General features: G+C 50.4%; 1 long non-coding RNA gene across 2 annotated transcripts in view; it reads right to left on the reverse strand.

Moving 5' to 3' along the window:
• LOC108590080 (uncharacterized) overlaps positions 1-2,264 on the reverse strand; it is a 43,734-nt gene extending 41,470 nt beyond the window's left edge. For both annotated transcript variants that reach the window (XR_008479527.2, XR_004735793.3), the window contains exon 1: positions 1,807-2,264. This is a non-coding gene — a long non-coding RNA (uncharacterized LOC108590080). The remainder of the gene's footprint in view (positions 1-1,806) is intronic.
• Positions 2,265-15,801: the final 13,537 nt, after the last annotated feature.

Genomic DNA, 15,801 nt, shown 5'->3' on the forward strand with positions numbered 1-15,801 from the left:
AATAACTTCATTATGAGTAACGAACTAAAATATTGTTTAATTTACATCTCCCATAAGGAAAAATAGGACATCTCACTCCACCTAAACATCTAAACTCTGTAAGTCTTTAAAAATTAGTTACAAGAGGCCAGGCCTGGTGCTCACGCTTGTAATCCCAGCACTTTGGAAGGCCAAGGGGGTGCAGATCACGAGGTCAGGAGATTGAGACCATCCCGGCTAACACAGTGAAATCCCATGTCTACTAAAAAAAATACACACACACACACACACACACACACATAAACCAAGCACGGTGGCACGTGCCTTGGGGAGGCTGAGGCAGGAGAATCGCTTGAACCAGGGAGGCAGAGGTTGCAGTGAGCCACCATCACACCGCTGTACTCCAGCCTAGGCAACAGAGCCAGACTTGAGACTCTGTCTCAAAAACAAAACAAAACAAAAAAAACCCAACCAACCAATGAAACAAGAAATTAGTTACAAGAGAAACGGCATTAGCAATTGTACTAGGTGATGTTGCGAACTGACTCGCCCCACCTTGGGCGCCAGCTGTTGTGAACTGAACGCGAGCCCGGGAATCTCGTCCAGCGAGAGGGTCCCAAACCTGGAAGAGAGCCCGCGCTGGAAAAAAAGGAGATAGAAAAGGCGAGGTCTGGAGGGCTACATGCGCTATGCTCATGCAGCAATTTTATTTTTGCAATGTGTTTCATTATATACTTTTCTGAAGTTAAAGTTGTTTACACCAGATTAACGTACTTAAGTTACAGTAAGCAAGTTACACCCAGTAAGTAAGTTAAGCCCCGTAAGTAGGCTCCGCCCAGTAAGTAGGTTTCTTCCAGTAAGTAGGTTACGCCCAATAGGTCAAGGTAAGTAGATTACAGTCACGCCCCGTAAGTCATGGTAAGTAAGTTACAGTTACGCCCTGTAAGTTACGGTAAGTAAGTAACACAGGTCCAAAATGGACACAATCAAGCAATAAACCGTAACAATCCGAAAGTAGACACAATGCCTCCCAAGTCCTCATATCCATAAAGTAATGTCTGTTAATTATTTAGAATAACATAGTCCCTCTCTTGGTTCCTGCTTTCCCTCAGCTGGACTCCCCCAACCGGGGATCTGTGTCAGGGCTCAAGCTCACCGTATGGCGAGGCCCATTTCCTAGGGGCCTCACACGGGAGCAATCCCCACAGGTCTCCGTTAAGGTGACTTACCGTGCTACCTGCCAGGAGCTGTGCAGGGATGCAGCATTCTAGCTGGAGTGGAAGTAGAGGAGACAGTAATGACAGGTTAAATCAGTGTCCTGACATGTGTTTTGGAAAAATGAAAGCAGAGTGAGAGAGAAATTGTGCTGGCTGACCAGGGAGCAGGAATCAGTGAGAATACAATCTCTTTACTTAAAAAGAAAAAAATTTATATAGAGATGGAGTTGCTATATCGTCCAGGCTGGCCTTAAGTACCGCCTGGGCATCCAAGAGCCCTGGGGTTGCAGGCGCGCGCCCCGGCCCGAAAGAACCCAGTTCCACGCTTACCCCGAGAGCCTGGTCAGCATCGAGCGGGCGGCGCCCAGAGGCCTCCTCCACCTCAGCCCCGTGCCCCGCCCCAGCGCGTCCTGTTCCAGGGAATCCGCGCCCCTCTGCGCCGTGATCGCGAGCCCCGCGCCATGATCCCCCCCCTGCACGCTCCGCCCCGCGATCCCCCAGCATCACGCCGCAGCCCCATGCCAGCGACCCCTTGTGCTGCGACCCCACGCAGAGCCCCGCGCCGCACTGCCCCGCGTCCCCCCGCTCCGCCTCGCACCGTGCCCCGCACCTTAAGCTGGACCAGGCTAAGTTAGGGCGAGCTGGAAGTTGGGGTCTGTCTCGTCCTGGAGGCTGGCGACACTCTAGATGAGCTCCGGCAAGTTACGCTCCTGCTGCAGGTCCAGCCGTCTGGCCATGCTGCGCCAAGCTCCGCAGTGGCACAATCTTGGCTCACTGCAACCTCCGCCTCCCAGGTTCAAGAGATTCTCCTGCCTCAGCCTCCCAAATGGCTGGGATTAGAGGCATGTACCACCATGCCCAGTTAATTTTGTATATTTAGTAGAAATGGGATTTCTCCATCTTGGAGGGGGTGTGTTATGGCTGCCTTACCTACCTTTCCCCACCCCGCCAATGTCAAAGGGGCCAATTAGCAATTAGAGGAGGCAGGGTGGTGGAGGCATCAGGCTGTGCATTGGCAGCTTGAGAGAGCAGGTAGCCTGCATGGGTCCAGCCTCACACAGCTGGCTTCCCCACCCCCTCCAACCCTGAACAGAAGCTTGGTAGCCCCCAGAGATCACCTCCCAACCTCAGAAGCTGTAAGAGGAGGGGGTTGGGGTGATGGATCTTATCTTAATTGGGGCATTCACAGCCTTTAGGCTGGGGTTCCTGTAAATTATACAAACCTGGATTCAAGCCTCTGTTTCATTTACTCGCTGTGTGACCTTGAGCAAGTGACTTGACCTCTCTGTGCCAGATCCCTCTGCTGTCAAAATACAGTGAATAGTGTTTCCTCATCAGGCTAGGTTACTTTAGAGGGGTTATAGCTAAAGTACTATAATCCAAGTGCAGTGGCTGATGCCTGATATCTCAGCACTTTGGGAGGCCAAGGCAGGATGATTGCTTGAGACCTGGAGTTTGAGACCAGCCTGGCCAACACAGCAAGATCCCATCTCTACAAAAAATTCTAAAATTACTCAGTCATGGTGGCATGCACTCATAGTCCCAGCTACTTGAGAGGCTGAGGTGGGAGGATTGCTTGAGCCTAGGATTTGTTGACTGCAGTGAGTTATGATTTTGCCACTGCGCTCCAGCCTGGGTGACACAGAGAGACCCTGTATCCAGAAAAACACACAGCAACAACAAAGCAGTGCTTAGCACAGGGACTGGACATAGTAAGTGCTCAAGTAACCTAAGTGTTACCTTCTCTGAGCTCAAGTGAGAAAGGGTTTTGTTCAAAGCTGGTCTTGTCTACCTCCTGGGTAGGGGACCCTCTCCAAGAGACTTAGGCACTTTGAGCCTCAGTTTCCCCATCTGTAAAATGGTGTGGCTCAGAGTTCATGCTCAAACCAAAAAACAACTAAACAGGAGCCCCAGGACAAAGATGGCGGAGCTCATGATAACAAGTCCGAGCTGGCAGTTTTCCACAATTACCCAACCAGACAGGGACCATAAGCCTCATTTTTCTTTCTTTTTTTTATTGCATATTACGTTTTAGGGTACATGTGAAGAACATGCAAGATTGTTGCATAGGTACACACATGGCAGTGTGATTTGCTGCCTTCCTCCCCATCACCTATATCTGTCATTTCTCCCCATGCTATCTCTCCCCAACTCCCCAGCCCCCTTTTCTTTTTTTTTTTTTTTTTTTTGAGACAGAGTCTTACTCTGTCACCCAGGCTGGAGTGCAGTGGCACAATCTTGGCTCACTGCAGCCTCTGCCTCCTGGATTTCAGCAATTCTCTTGCCTCGGCCTCCTGAATAGCTGGGACTACAGGTGTACACCACCACACCCAGCTAATTTTTATCTTTTTAGTAGAGACAGGGTTTCACCATGTTGCCTAGGCTAGTCTCAAACTCCTGACCTCAAGTGATCCTCTTGCCTCAGCCTCCCAAAGTGCTCGGATTGTAGGCGTGAGTCACGTGCCCTGCTGAGCCTCATTTTTCAGAAGAGAAAACTGACGTTAAGAGTAAACACCTGCCCGAAACCACAAAGCCTGGCAGAAGGAGGAACACTTACGTCCCCCTTTGTGAGCTCTGTCCTTGGAGAGTACAGGAGCCTGATGCCCTCCCAGAACATAGATTTCTTATCTGTAGATGACCCCCAACAGAACAGAAACCCGACCCCAAACTTCCCAGGTGGGCCTTGCCCCGTGTTCCTCCCCCAGCATCTTCCTCACGCAGCGACTTCCTCCCCCATCACCTCCCCCACCCTCCCACTTAGACCATCCCTTCTCCCCCAACCCAGGACTCCTCTTCGTGCTGCTGGGGGTGGGGAGCGTGGGTGTGGCCTCAATGGTGCTGGGCGCCTGGTTCTGTAGCAACCGGCCGCTGTCAGCAAAGGGACTCAGGTAACAGCCCAGGTAAGGTGGGGCGGGGTGGAGGCGGCAGGAACTGCAGCTCCTTGACAAAGATCCACTGCATCTGCGCTCCAGCTTCAGCTTCCAGGACGGAGGGAGGAGGGATGAAGGCAGGGGAAGCCTGGCTCCTATGTCCTATACCCATAGTTTTCAGAAATAGAGCCAAAGCTCTTAGCTTGGGCAACCTAGCAAGATCCCATCTCTACAAAAAATTAAAAATTAGGCTGTGCATGGTGGCTCACGCCTGTAATACTAGCTCTTTGGGAGTCAGAGATGGGAGGATTATTTGAGCTTAGAAGTTTGAGACCAGCCTGGGTAACATGGCAAAACCATCTCTACTAAAAATACAAATATTAACCAGGCATGGTGGCCTGTGCCTGTAGTCCCAGCTGCTCGGGAGGTTGAGGCAGGAGAATCACTGGAACTGGGGAGGTAGAGATTCAAGTGAGCTGAGACTGCCTCACTGCACTCCAGCCTGTGTGACACAGTGAGACTCCATCTCAACAACAACAAAATTAGCCAGGCTCACTAACACATGCCTATGGTCCCAGCAACTCAGGAGGCTGAGGTGGGAAGATTGCTTGAACCTAGCAGGTAGAGGCTGCAGTGAGCTATGGTTTCCCCACTGCACTCCAGCCTAGGTAACAGAGAGTACACTCCAGTTGGGGTGACAGAGAAAGATCCTATCTCAAAAAAACAAAAAACAAAAAACAAAAAACAAAAAACGGGCAAGGTGGCTTACACGCATAATCCCAACACTTTGGGAGGCTGAGGCAGGTGAATCACATCAGGAGTTCAAGACCAGCCTGACCAACATGGTGAAACCCCATCTCCACTAAAAATACAACAACAAAAAATTAGGCATGGAGGCACACACTTGTAATCTCAGCTACTCAGGAGCCTGAGGCAGGAGAATTGCTTGAACCCAGGAGGCTTTTTTATTTTTATTTTTTAATTTAATTTTAATTTTTATTATTTTTTTAAGACAGGGTTTCACCATGTTTGCCAGTCTGGTCTTGAACTCCTAACCTCAGGTGATCCACCCGCCTCAGCCTCCCAAAATGCTGAGATTACAGGCCTGAGCCACCACGACTGACATTTTTTTTTCCAGGAGGCTTTTTTAAATCAAAAAGATTTAAGGGGGCTGGGCGTGGTGACTCAGGCCTGTAATCCCAGCACTTTAGGAGGCTGAGGTGGGTGGATCATGAGTTCAGGAGATGGAGACCATCCTGGCCAACATGGTGAAACCCCGTCTCTACTAAAAATACAAAAAAAAATTAGCTGGATGTGGTGGCAGGCACCTGTAGTCCCAGCTACTTGGGAGGCTGAGGCAGGGGAATTGCTTGAACTCAGGAAGTGGAGATTGCAGTGAGCCAAGATTGTGCTATTGCGCTCCAGCCTGGGCACAGAGCGACACTCCATCTCAGAAAAAAAAAAAGATTTAAGGGGTCATCTGGGGGTCCCAGAGCTCCCAGGGGTGGCTGGAGAGGCCCACTGTTGCCAAGCGACTTTGTGACAACTCAAAACCCCCTTTCCACCTTATATTTGTAGAGACAAATCCAAGGAGCAGAAAGTGAATGGTGCTCTGGTTTCCACACAGTGCCCTGCCCTGAAAGACCCCCTCTACCGTTGGCATCGCCCCCAGGCAGGCCTGGAGTTAGGAGGAGAAGGGGGGAGGAGGGGTGAGGTCAGGGGCTTCCTGGTGGAAGTCCCCCTCCCCATGCTTTTGCCTGACTGTTACCAGCTAGGCCCCTCCCCTGCTTCTGCTGTTTCCATGGAGACAGATATCCTTTCTGCAGATCAAGCCCCTGCAGCCAGGAGGAGGGAGCAGAGCTGGCCTGAGAGCCTGGCACTGCTCAGTTTCTGCATTTTTGCATCTGCCGGCTTCTATGGCATGCACTGGGGTTTTGTTTTGTCTGTTTGTTTGTTTTTCTTTAGTTTTGTTTTGTTTTTGAGACGAAGTCGCACTCTGACACCAGGCTGGAGTGCGGTGGCACAGTCTCGGCTCACTGCAACCTCTGCCTCCCTGTTCAAGTGATTCTTCTGCCTCAGCCTCACTAGTAGCTGGGACTGCAAGTGCGCACCACCACGACCGGTGAATTTTTTTTTATTTTTAGTAGAGACGGGTTTCATCATGTTGGCCAGGATGGTCTCAATCTCTTGACCTTGTGATCCGCCCACCTCAGCCTCCCAAAGTGCTGGGATTACAGGCGTGAGCCACTGTGCCCAGACTGGTATGTGGTTTTTATCTGCTTGACTCTGCTCTGTCTCTTGCTGTGTTCTGGTCCCTCCCTATGAGAGATTCAGTCTCCAACTCCAACTCTGTCCCCAAAACAAAGAGCAGGGGATGTCCTTGGCCCTTGAGGCTTGCTTTCTCTCTCTTTCTTTCTTTCTTTCTTTCTTTCTTTCTTTCTTTCTTTCTTTCTTTCTTTCTTTCTTTCTTTCTTCTTTCTTCCTTCTTCCTTCCTTCCTCTTTCTTTTCTTCTTTCTCTTCTTTCCTTTCCTTCTTTCTTTCCTTTCTTTCTTCCTTTCCTTTAGTTCTTTCTTTTCTCTCTCTCCCCTTTTCTTTTAATCTTTTTTTTTTTGACATGGAGTCTCACCCTGTCCCCCAGGCTGTAGTGTAGTGGTGTGATCTCAGCTCATTGCAACCTATGCCTCCCAGGTTCAAGCAATTCTCCTGCCTCAGGCTTCCGAGTAGCTGGGACTACTCGCATGCCACCATACCTGGCTAATTTTTTGTATTTTAGTAGAGCTGGGTTTTCATCGTGTTGCCCAGGCTGGTCTGGAACTCCTGAGCAAAGGCAATCTGCTGGCCTCAGCCTCCCAAAGTGCTGGGATTACAGAGCCACCTGCCCCCAGCACTTTTTTTTTTTTGAGAGGGAGTTTTGTTCTTGTCACTCAGACTGGGATGCAATGGTGCAATCTCAGCTTACTACAACCTACGCCTCCTGGGTTCAAGCTATTCTCCTGCCTCAACCTCCAGAGTAGCTGGGATTATAGGCATTCACCATACACCTGGCTAATTTTATATTTTTAGTAGAGATGAAGTTTCTCCATTTGGTCAGGCTGGCCTCAAACTCCAACCTCAGGTGATCCACCCACCTCAGCCTCCCAAAGTGCTGGGATTGGAGGCATGAGCCACCATGCCCAGCCTCCTCCAGCATTTCTATTACCCCATCATCCCCCTCTCCAGGACCCCTTAGGACCGCCCCTTCCCTCTGCAGCCCAGAAAGGAAACTAAGACAAACAATAACTTATTTATTTTCTAGGCCAGGGAAGAGCTTTGGGATACAATTCTGGGCCCAAGGACTCAAAAGGGGGCTGAGTGTCACTGTCAGGGGGGCATGACTGTGAGGTATAGCAGAGCCAAATGCTGGCAGGGGGCCTGAACCAGCTCCAGCATGCTGGGAAAGGGCCCACTGTGTTTTCCCAGCACCACCTGGTTCTCTGGGGTCCTCGAGAACTTCAGGTGCAGGAACCCCTGGCTGCTCCTGGGGGATGAGGGAGAAAGGGCCTCCTGAGCCACTCAGACCACTACCCAGAAAGCCACCACCCCAAAGCCACCTCCCACAGTTCCCAGGGCTTGATGCTCCTGTGTCACCAAAATCCAGTAAATAGCAGTGCAGTGGCTGGTATAGTTGCTTATACCTCTAATCCCAGTGATTTGGGAGGCCGAGGCTGTAGGATCGTTCCAGGCCAGGAGTTCAAGACCGGCCTGGGCAACAGAGTGAGACCCCCATCTCTACAGAAAAACGTTTAAAAATTAGGCCAGGTGTGGTGGCTCATGCCTATAATCCCAGCACTATTGGAGGCCAAGGCAGGCGAATCACAAGGTCAGGATATCAAGACCATCCTGGCCAACATGATGAAACCATGTTTCTACTAAAATACAAAAAATTAGCCAGGCTTGGCGGCATGTGCCTGTAGTCCCACCTATTCAGGAGGTTGAGGCAGGAGAATTGCCTGAAACCAGGTGTTGAAGGTTGTGGTGAGCCAAGATCACACCACTGTATTCCAGCGGGGTGACAGAGCAAGAAAAAGAAATTAGCTGAGCATGGGAGTGTTCACCTGTAATCCAAGCTACTTAGGAGGCTGAGATGGGAGAATCGCTTGTTCTGGTAGACAATGGTTGCAGTGAGCCAAGAGTGAGCCACTGCACTCCAGCCTGAGTGGCTGAGCGAGAGTCTGTCTCAAAAAAATTTTTTTTTAATTAGCCAGGGCCAGTCACAGTGGCTCATACTTGTAGTCCCAGCACTTTGGGAAGCTGAGGTGAATAAACTGCTTGAGCCTAGGAGATTGAGACCAGCATGGACTATATAGTAGAACCCCATCTCTACCTAAAATGCAAAAATTAACCAGATGTGGTGGTACACACCTGTAATCCGAGCTACTTGTGAGGCTGAGGCAGGAGGATTGCTTGAGCCTGGGAGGTGGAGACTGCAGTGAGCCATAATTGTGCCACTGCACTCCAGCTTAGGTGACCCCATCTCAAAAAATAAAAATGCCAGGTGCCATGGCTCAAGCCTGTAATCCCAGCACTTTGGGAGGCTGAGGAAGGTGGATCACCTGAGGTTAGGAGTTCAAGACCAGCCTGGCCAGCATGGTGAAACCCTGTCTCCACTAACAATACAACAATTAGCCGGGCATGGTGGTGGGTGCCTGTGGTCCTAGGTACTCGGGAGGCTGAGGTATGAGAATCCCTTGAACCTGGGAGGCAAAATCTGCAGTGAACTGATATGGTGCCACTGAACCCCACCTGGGTGATGGAGCAAGACTCCATCTCGAAAAACAAAGAAAGTAATAAAAGGCCAGGTGTGGTGACCCATACCTGCCTATAATTCTAGCACTTTGGGAGGCTGAGACAAAGGTGGATCTCTTGAGGCCAGGAGTTTGAGACCAGCCTGGCCAACATGGCAAAACCCTGTCTCTACTAAAGATACAAAGATTAGCCAGGCTCAGTGGGATGCACCTATTGTCCTCCATCACCCAGGTTCAAGCAATTCTCCGAAGTAGCAGGGATTACAGGTATGTACCACTATGCCTAATTTTTGTATTTTTAGGAGAGAAGGGGTTTCACCATGTTGGCCAGGCTGGTCTTGAACTCATGACCTCATGTGATCTGCCTGCCTCTGCCTCCCAAAGTGCTGGGATTACAGGTGTGAGTCACCGTGCCTGGAATTTTTCTTTCTTTCTTTTTTTTTTTTTTGATGTAGGGTCTTGTTCTGTCACCCAGGCTGGAGTGGAGTGGCTCAATCATGACCCACTTGACCTTCTAGGCTCCAGTGATCCTCAAGCCTGTGCCTCCTGAGTAGCTGGGACTACAGGTGTGCACCATCACAACTGGCTAATGTTTTGATTTTTTTTTTTTTTTGGTGGGGAGAGACAAGGTCTCACTCTGTTAGCCCAGACTGGTCTTGAACTCCTGGAGTCAAGCAATCCTCCCACCTGAACCTCCCAAACTGCTGGAATTACAGGCATGAGCTACTGCTCCCAGTGGCCTGAGTTCAAATCTTGGTAAGCTAGAACCCTATGAGACCTTGGGGAAGTCACTGCTCTTCTGTGAGCCTCAATTTCCACTTCTGCAAAATGGGAACATAGTGATTGGAAGGGCAGAGTCACAGGGAGGATGTTTATGTGCCCAGTGGGGGAGCCACTCCCTCAGATCTGTTTTAGGAAGGTCCCACCAGGTTCAGAGAGGAAGAGGTGCTAAGGAGAGAGGACTGGAGGGCCGTGGGGATGGCCATGGAGGAGGAAAACCTGGAGATCAAGCAGGGTGGTCAGAGAGGCAGGAGGACAGATATCGGCCAGGTGCGGTGGCTCACACCTGTAATCCCAGCACTTTGGGAGGCCCAGGCAGGAGGATCATCTGAGGTCAGGAGTTAGAGATGATCCTGGCCAACACAGTCAAATCCCGGCTCTACTGAAAATACAAAACTTAGCCAGTCATGGTGGTGAACACCTGTAATCCCAGCTACTTGGGAGACTGAGGTGAGAGAATTCACTTGAACTTGAGAGGCAGAGGTTGCAGTGAGCCAGGATCCCACCACTGTACTCCAGCCTGGGCAACAGAGGAAAACCCTACTGTGTCTCAAAAAAAAAAAAAAAAAAGAACAGCCTTCCCCAAACAGGTGGAGGTCTGGAGGACTGGGAAGGGCCTGTCTGGTGCCTCTGTCCTCTCTGTGATCACACATAAAACAAGCTCTCCACTATCCAGGGAGTCTAACCTGAGCCTCCTCTCCACCCATCTCTCCGGGCCACCCAGCCAAGCACCTCCTCCCCCAGGCCTCCTAGAAGGGACTTAGCTCTGGCCATATCCATAGCCTCCACCTTGTTGAGCCAGTGCTTGGGAAAGCCATACTTGGCATCTCCGGGCTTCCTGGAGTCCCCTGGGCCCGCGGGGTCCAGCTCCAAGTGGCTCTCCACCTTCCTCATAGGGTTCCTCGAAGTCCAGCCTTCCTTTTAAGTGCCCCTATCTGATGGGGGAGGCACAATCCAACCCTTCAAGGACTCCAGTCTGACACACAGGCACAGCCCAGCTCTTAGAGTTGCAGTGGAGCCTGGTGACCAAAGGTGTATCCTTGGAGCCTTGAGATTCAAACCCAGCCCTGTCCTTTCCTCACCCTGGAGGTTGGGGAGCCTCCCTTATCTGTAGATGGGGCAGCAACAGAGCATGTGCCTGAGGGGTGTTTGTGGACCTAGTGGGTGTAACCCCATTACCAGATAAGGAAACAGGCTCAGGGAACCCTACCCACATGCTGGAACTGACAAAAACTGGGGAAATGGCATGGCCCCTCTTCTCCTGTAAGCCCAGGCTGGGGCAAGCAGCCAGCTCCAGCAGGAGGTGCCCCCATCACCCCTCCTTCCCGTCCCTCTGATGTGCTCTGGCAGCCAGGCAGCCCAGGAGGAGTTGATGGAGGAGAGCTGGGATGAGGGCTGATGGCTCCCAAGACAGGATGACAGACTTGGGCTGGTGGGGAACAGGTACTGTCGGTAGGATGGGGCAAGGGCAGGCTTCAGAGGATGAGCCTGATCATCAGGGACAGAGCCCAATGCATGGCTGTGCCTGCTCCTCTACTCCCTCAGCCCTGGGAACCCCCACGGGAACTCAGGACCCAGAGCAGAACTGCCAACGAAACACAGGGTGAGAAAACAAAGATTCCCAGGGTGAAAAAAAAGAAATAAAATTCCAGTGGCATATGAAAGAGTGGGTGTGTGTCGGGGGGAGGAGGTAGAACCTGGGGTTCCCTGAGCCCATTTCCTCAAAAGGGAATGGAGTGACCACTCAGCCCATTTGTGAACACCCACAACATGCCAGATGGTTTTGGGGTACTGGGATGCAGGCACCAATCTTTTTGAGATGGGGTCTTACTCTGTCACCCAAGCTGGATGGAATGCAGTGGTGTAATCTTGGCTCACTGCCACCTCCACCTGCCAGGTTCAAGCAATTCTCCTGCCTCAGCCTCCTGAGTAGCTCGGATTATAGGCACCCACTACCACGCTTGGATAATTTTTGTATTTTTAGTAGAGATGGGATCTCACCATGTTGGCGAGGCTGGTCTTGAACTCCTGACCTCAGGTGATACACCTGCCTCAGCCTCCCAAAATCCTGGGATTACAGGCATGAGCCACCACACCTAGCCCGAATACACTTCTATTGTGTATAATATACCCAGTCTGTGGTGTTCTGTGAAAGCAGCACAAATGGACAAAGACACAAGCTGCTGGCAAGGTCTGTGTAGGTAAGAAACTGAGTTGTCTTCTGGCCAATAGCTGTGAGGGACTGAATTCTATCAACGACCATAAAGGTTTGGAAGCAGGTCCTTCCCCAGTTGAGCCTGCAGACACCCCAGCCTGAGTCTCAGCCTCAGCCTCCCAAGTAGCTTGGATTACAGGCACACGCCACCACACCCAGCGACTTTTTGTATTTTTTTTTTTTTTTTGAGCCAGAGTCTCGCTCTGTCACCCAGTCTGGAGTGCAATAGTGTGATCTTGGCTCACTGCAACCTCTGACTCCCAGGTTCAAGCGATTCTCTTGCCTCAGCCTCCTGAGTAACTGGGATTACAAGTGACTGCCACAACATCTGGCTGATTTTTTTAGTAGAGACAGGGTTTCTCCATGTTGGCCAGGCTGGTCTCGAACTCCTGACCTTAGGTGATCCACCTGCCTTTTCCTCCCAAAGTGCTGGGATTACAGGTGTGAGCCCAGTCGATTTTTGTATTTTTTGTAGAAACAGGGTTTCTCCATGTGGGCCAGGCTGGTCTCGAACTCATGATCTCAAGTGATCTGCCCACCTTGGCCTTCAAAAGTGCTGGGATTACAGCCATGAGCCATCACACCTGGCCTGGCCTCTGTCTTGATAGCATTCTTGCTGGACCTTGAAGCAGAAGACCTGATGAAATCACACCCAGAGCTATTGTTTTTAAGTTGCTAAATTTTGGTATAATTTGTTATGCAGCACCAGAAAACAGAGGGAGAGATGAACACCCCCCAAGGGATCCCCTCCTCTCCTTAGAACTCACCTACCTGCTTTATTTTCATTGTAGTCATCACCACCTTTGGTGTACATTAACTTTATTTGTAAAAGTTAATACATACAAGGTTTTTTTCTTTCTTTCTTTTGGAGGACCCAAAGAAAACTTTTATTCATGTACATAAAAGTTTTTTTGGCTAGTGCAGTGGCTCACACTTGCAATCCCAGCACTTTGGGAGGCCAAGGTGGGCAAATCACTTGAGGTCAGGAGTTTGAGACCAGCCTGGCAACATGGCAAAACCCCATCTCTTTACTTTGACAAAGTGCTGGGGTCAGTCATAGGCAAGCCTGGTAGCTCCTGCCTGTGACTCCAGCACTTTGTAAAAATACAAAAATTAGCTGGGTGTGGTGGTGTGTGCCTGTAATCCCAGCTACTCTGGAGGCTGAGGGAGGAGATCATTTGAACCTGGGAGGTGGAGGTTGCAGTGAACCAAGATCGTCATGCCACTGCACTCTAGCCTGGGTGATAGAGTGAGACTCTGTCATAAAAAAAAAAAAATTAAAGTAAGAGGGAGTGTCAGAAGTGGGAGCTCAACTTTGTTCCTGCCAAGTGCTCAGGGAACATCTGATAACACAGGTTCCTTCCTTCCCCCTGCCAACTCCTTGTGCTACCCCTTCTGAGGAGGGACTTCCCAGCCAGAGCTTTCTACTGATAAAGCAGTCAAGTCCCACCCTTGTTGAGTATGTAGAGCTCAGTCCCTTTGAAGGCAAATTGTAATATCTCTTTTTAAAAAAATAATTATTTTTTGAGATGGAATCTCACTCTGTTGCCCAGGCTGGAATGCAGTGGCATGATTTCAGCTCGCTGTAACTCCTATCTCCCAGATTCAAGGGATTCTCCTGCCTCAGCCTACCAAGTACTGGGATTGCAGGTGCCCACCACACACAACTAATTTTTGCATTTTTAGTAGAGATGGGGTTTCACCATGTTGGCCAGGCTGGTCTTGAACTCTTTACTTCAGGTGATCCACCCACCTTGGCCTCCCAAAGTGCTGGGATTACAGGCATGAAGCATTGTGCCTGGCCTGTAGAATGTTCTAAAAAGAACAATATGAACCTTCTTTGAATAGGCAGTTCCATTTCTGGCTGGGTGTTCTGAAGAGGTATTGGCCCACATTCATAAGGAAACACTGATGAGGAGGTTTGTTCTGACACTTTGTTTAGCAGCAAAATTATGGGGAATGAACCCAATGTCCCCAGTAGGGGAAGGCTGAACTCTGGTATAAATAATGGAATGGTATGCTGTGCTTCAAAAGCCCAGATCCTAGCTGGGTGTGGTGGCTCATACCTGGAATCCCAGCACTTTGGGAGGCCAAGGAAGGATGATTGTTTGAGGCCAGGAGTTTGAGACCAGCCTGAGAAATATAGTGAGACTCTTTCTCTACCAAAAAAAAAAAAAAAAAATAGGCAGGTGTGGTGGCTCTGCCTCCCAGCTACTTGGGAGGCTGAGATGGGAGGATCATTTGAGCCTGGGAGATTGAGGCTGAAGTGAGCTGTGACTGAATCACTGCACTCTAACTTTGGTGAGAGAGCAAGATCCTGCCTGAAAGGAAGAAAAAAAAAAGCCTGGTTTAGAACAGGAGCTGTGGCATGTGCCTATAATGCCAGGACTTTGGGGGCTGAGGCAAGAGGGCTGGTTGAAGATAGGATGTCAAGTCCAGACTGGGCAATATGGGCAGACCCTGTTTCTCAATTGGATTAGTTTTTTTGAGGTGGAGTCTTGCTCCATTGCCCAGGCTGGAGTGCAGTGGCATGATCTCGATTCACTGCAACTTCAGCCTTCTGGGTTCAAGCAGTTCTCCTGCCTCAGTCTCCTGAGTAGCTGTGACTACAGGTATGCACCACCATGCCCAGCTAGTTTGTTGTATTTTTAGTAGAGACAGGGTTTCACCATGTTGGTCAGGCTTGTCTCGAACGTCTGATCTCGTGATCCACCCACCTGGACCTCCCAAAGTGCTGGGATTACAGGCATGAGCCACTGCACGGGGCCTCAATTTGCTCTTTTTAAAGAAAGAAAGAAAAAAGAAGAGAAAAGAAAAAAGGCCTAGACCATAAGCCTTGGCACACTTAGCCGACAACTAAGTCTAAAAATCTGGGTCAGACCCAGTGGCTCCTGCCTGTGTGAGGCTGAGCACTTCGTGAGGCTGAGGCAGGAGGACCACTTGAGCCCATGAATTCAAGATTACCCTGAGCAACATGATGAATACCAGTCTCTCCTAAATATACAAAATTTAGCCAGGAATGATGATACACACCTGAGGTCCCAGATACTCGTGAGGCTGAGGTGGATCCAGGGAGGATCACCTGAGCCTGGGAGTTCAAGGCTGCAGTGAGTGGAGAATGTGCTACTGCACTCCAACCTGGGCAACAGAGTGAGGTCCTGTCTCAAAAAAAGAAAAAGGCTCTGTGGGCTGGGTGTGGTAGCTCACGCCTCTAATCCCAGCACTTTGGGAGGCCAAGGCAGGTGGATCACGAGGTCAGGAGATCTAGACCATCCTGGCTAACATGGTGAAACCCAGTCTGTACTAAAAATATAAAAATTAGCTGGGCATGGTGGAACACACCTGTAATCCCAGCTACTTGGGAGGCTGAGGCAGAAGAATCACTTGAATCCAGGAGATGGAGGTTGCAGTTTGCTGAGATGGCGCCATTGCACTCCAGTCTGGGTGAGAGAGACTCTGTCTCAAAGAAAAAAAAGAAAGAAAGCCTCTGTGGAATAACCCTTGAATTATGCTAATAGAGGCCTTGTCCTGGGGCCTCCTCATCAGACTCTGGGAGAGAGAAGGGGTGCAGGCTGGTTGGCAGGTTTCCTTTTATTGGTTCCAGACAGCTTGTGGAAGGAAGAGATGAGGTCATCTAGAGGCTAGCAGGCTTGCCCCAAGCCCCAAACATCACCACCCTGAAGTAGTGTTGAAAGCTGAGACCCCAGGGATGTCACAGACCTGAGCACAGTGACAAGTGGGGGCAGGAGGAGCAGGGGTTCCCGAGATGTTGAGAGGTGGGTGAGGGCAGAGAGAAGCAACATCTTGGGGCTGATGCCCTTCTTGGCCCTATGCCCTTGGAGCACACTGGCGCTTGTCCCTTAGGGCTCCAGTAATGCCCAAGCCTCCTGTCCTGACTACCAGCTGGCCTCCATGTGGCTGAAGCTGGTCTTGTGAGCCTGACCTGGTGAGGGGG

This window comes from Callithrix jacchus, chromosome 2 (genome assembly GCF_049354715.1).
Source record: "Callithrix jacchus isolate 240 chromosome 2, calJac240_pri, whole genome shotgun sequence".
NCBI lineage: Eukaryota > Metazoa > Chordata > Mammalia > Primates > Cebidae > Callithrix > Callithrix jacchus.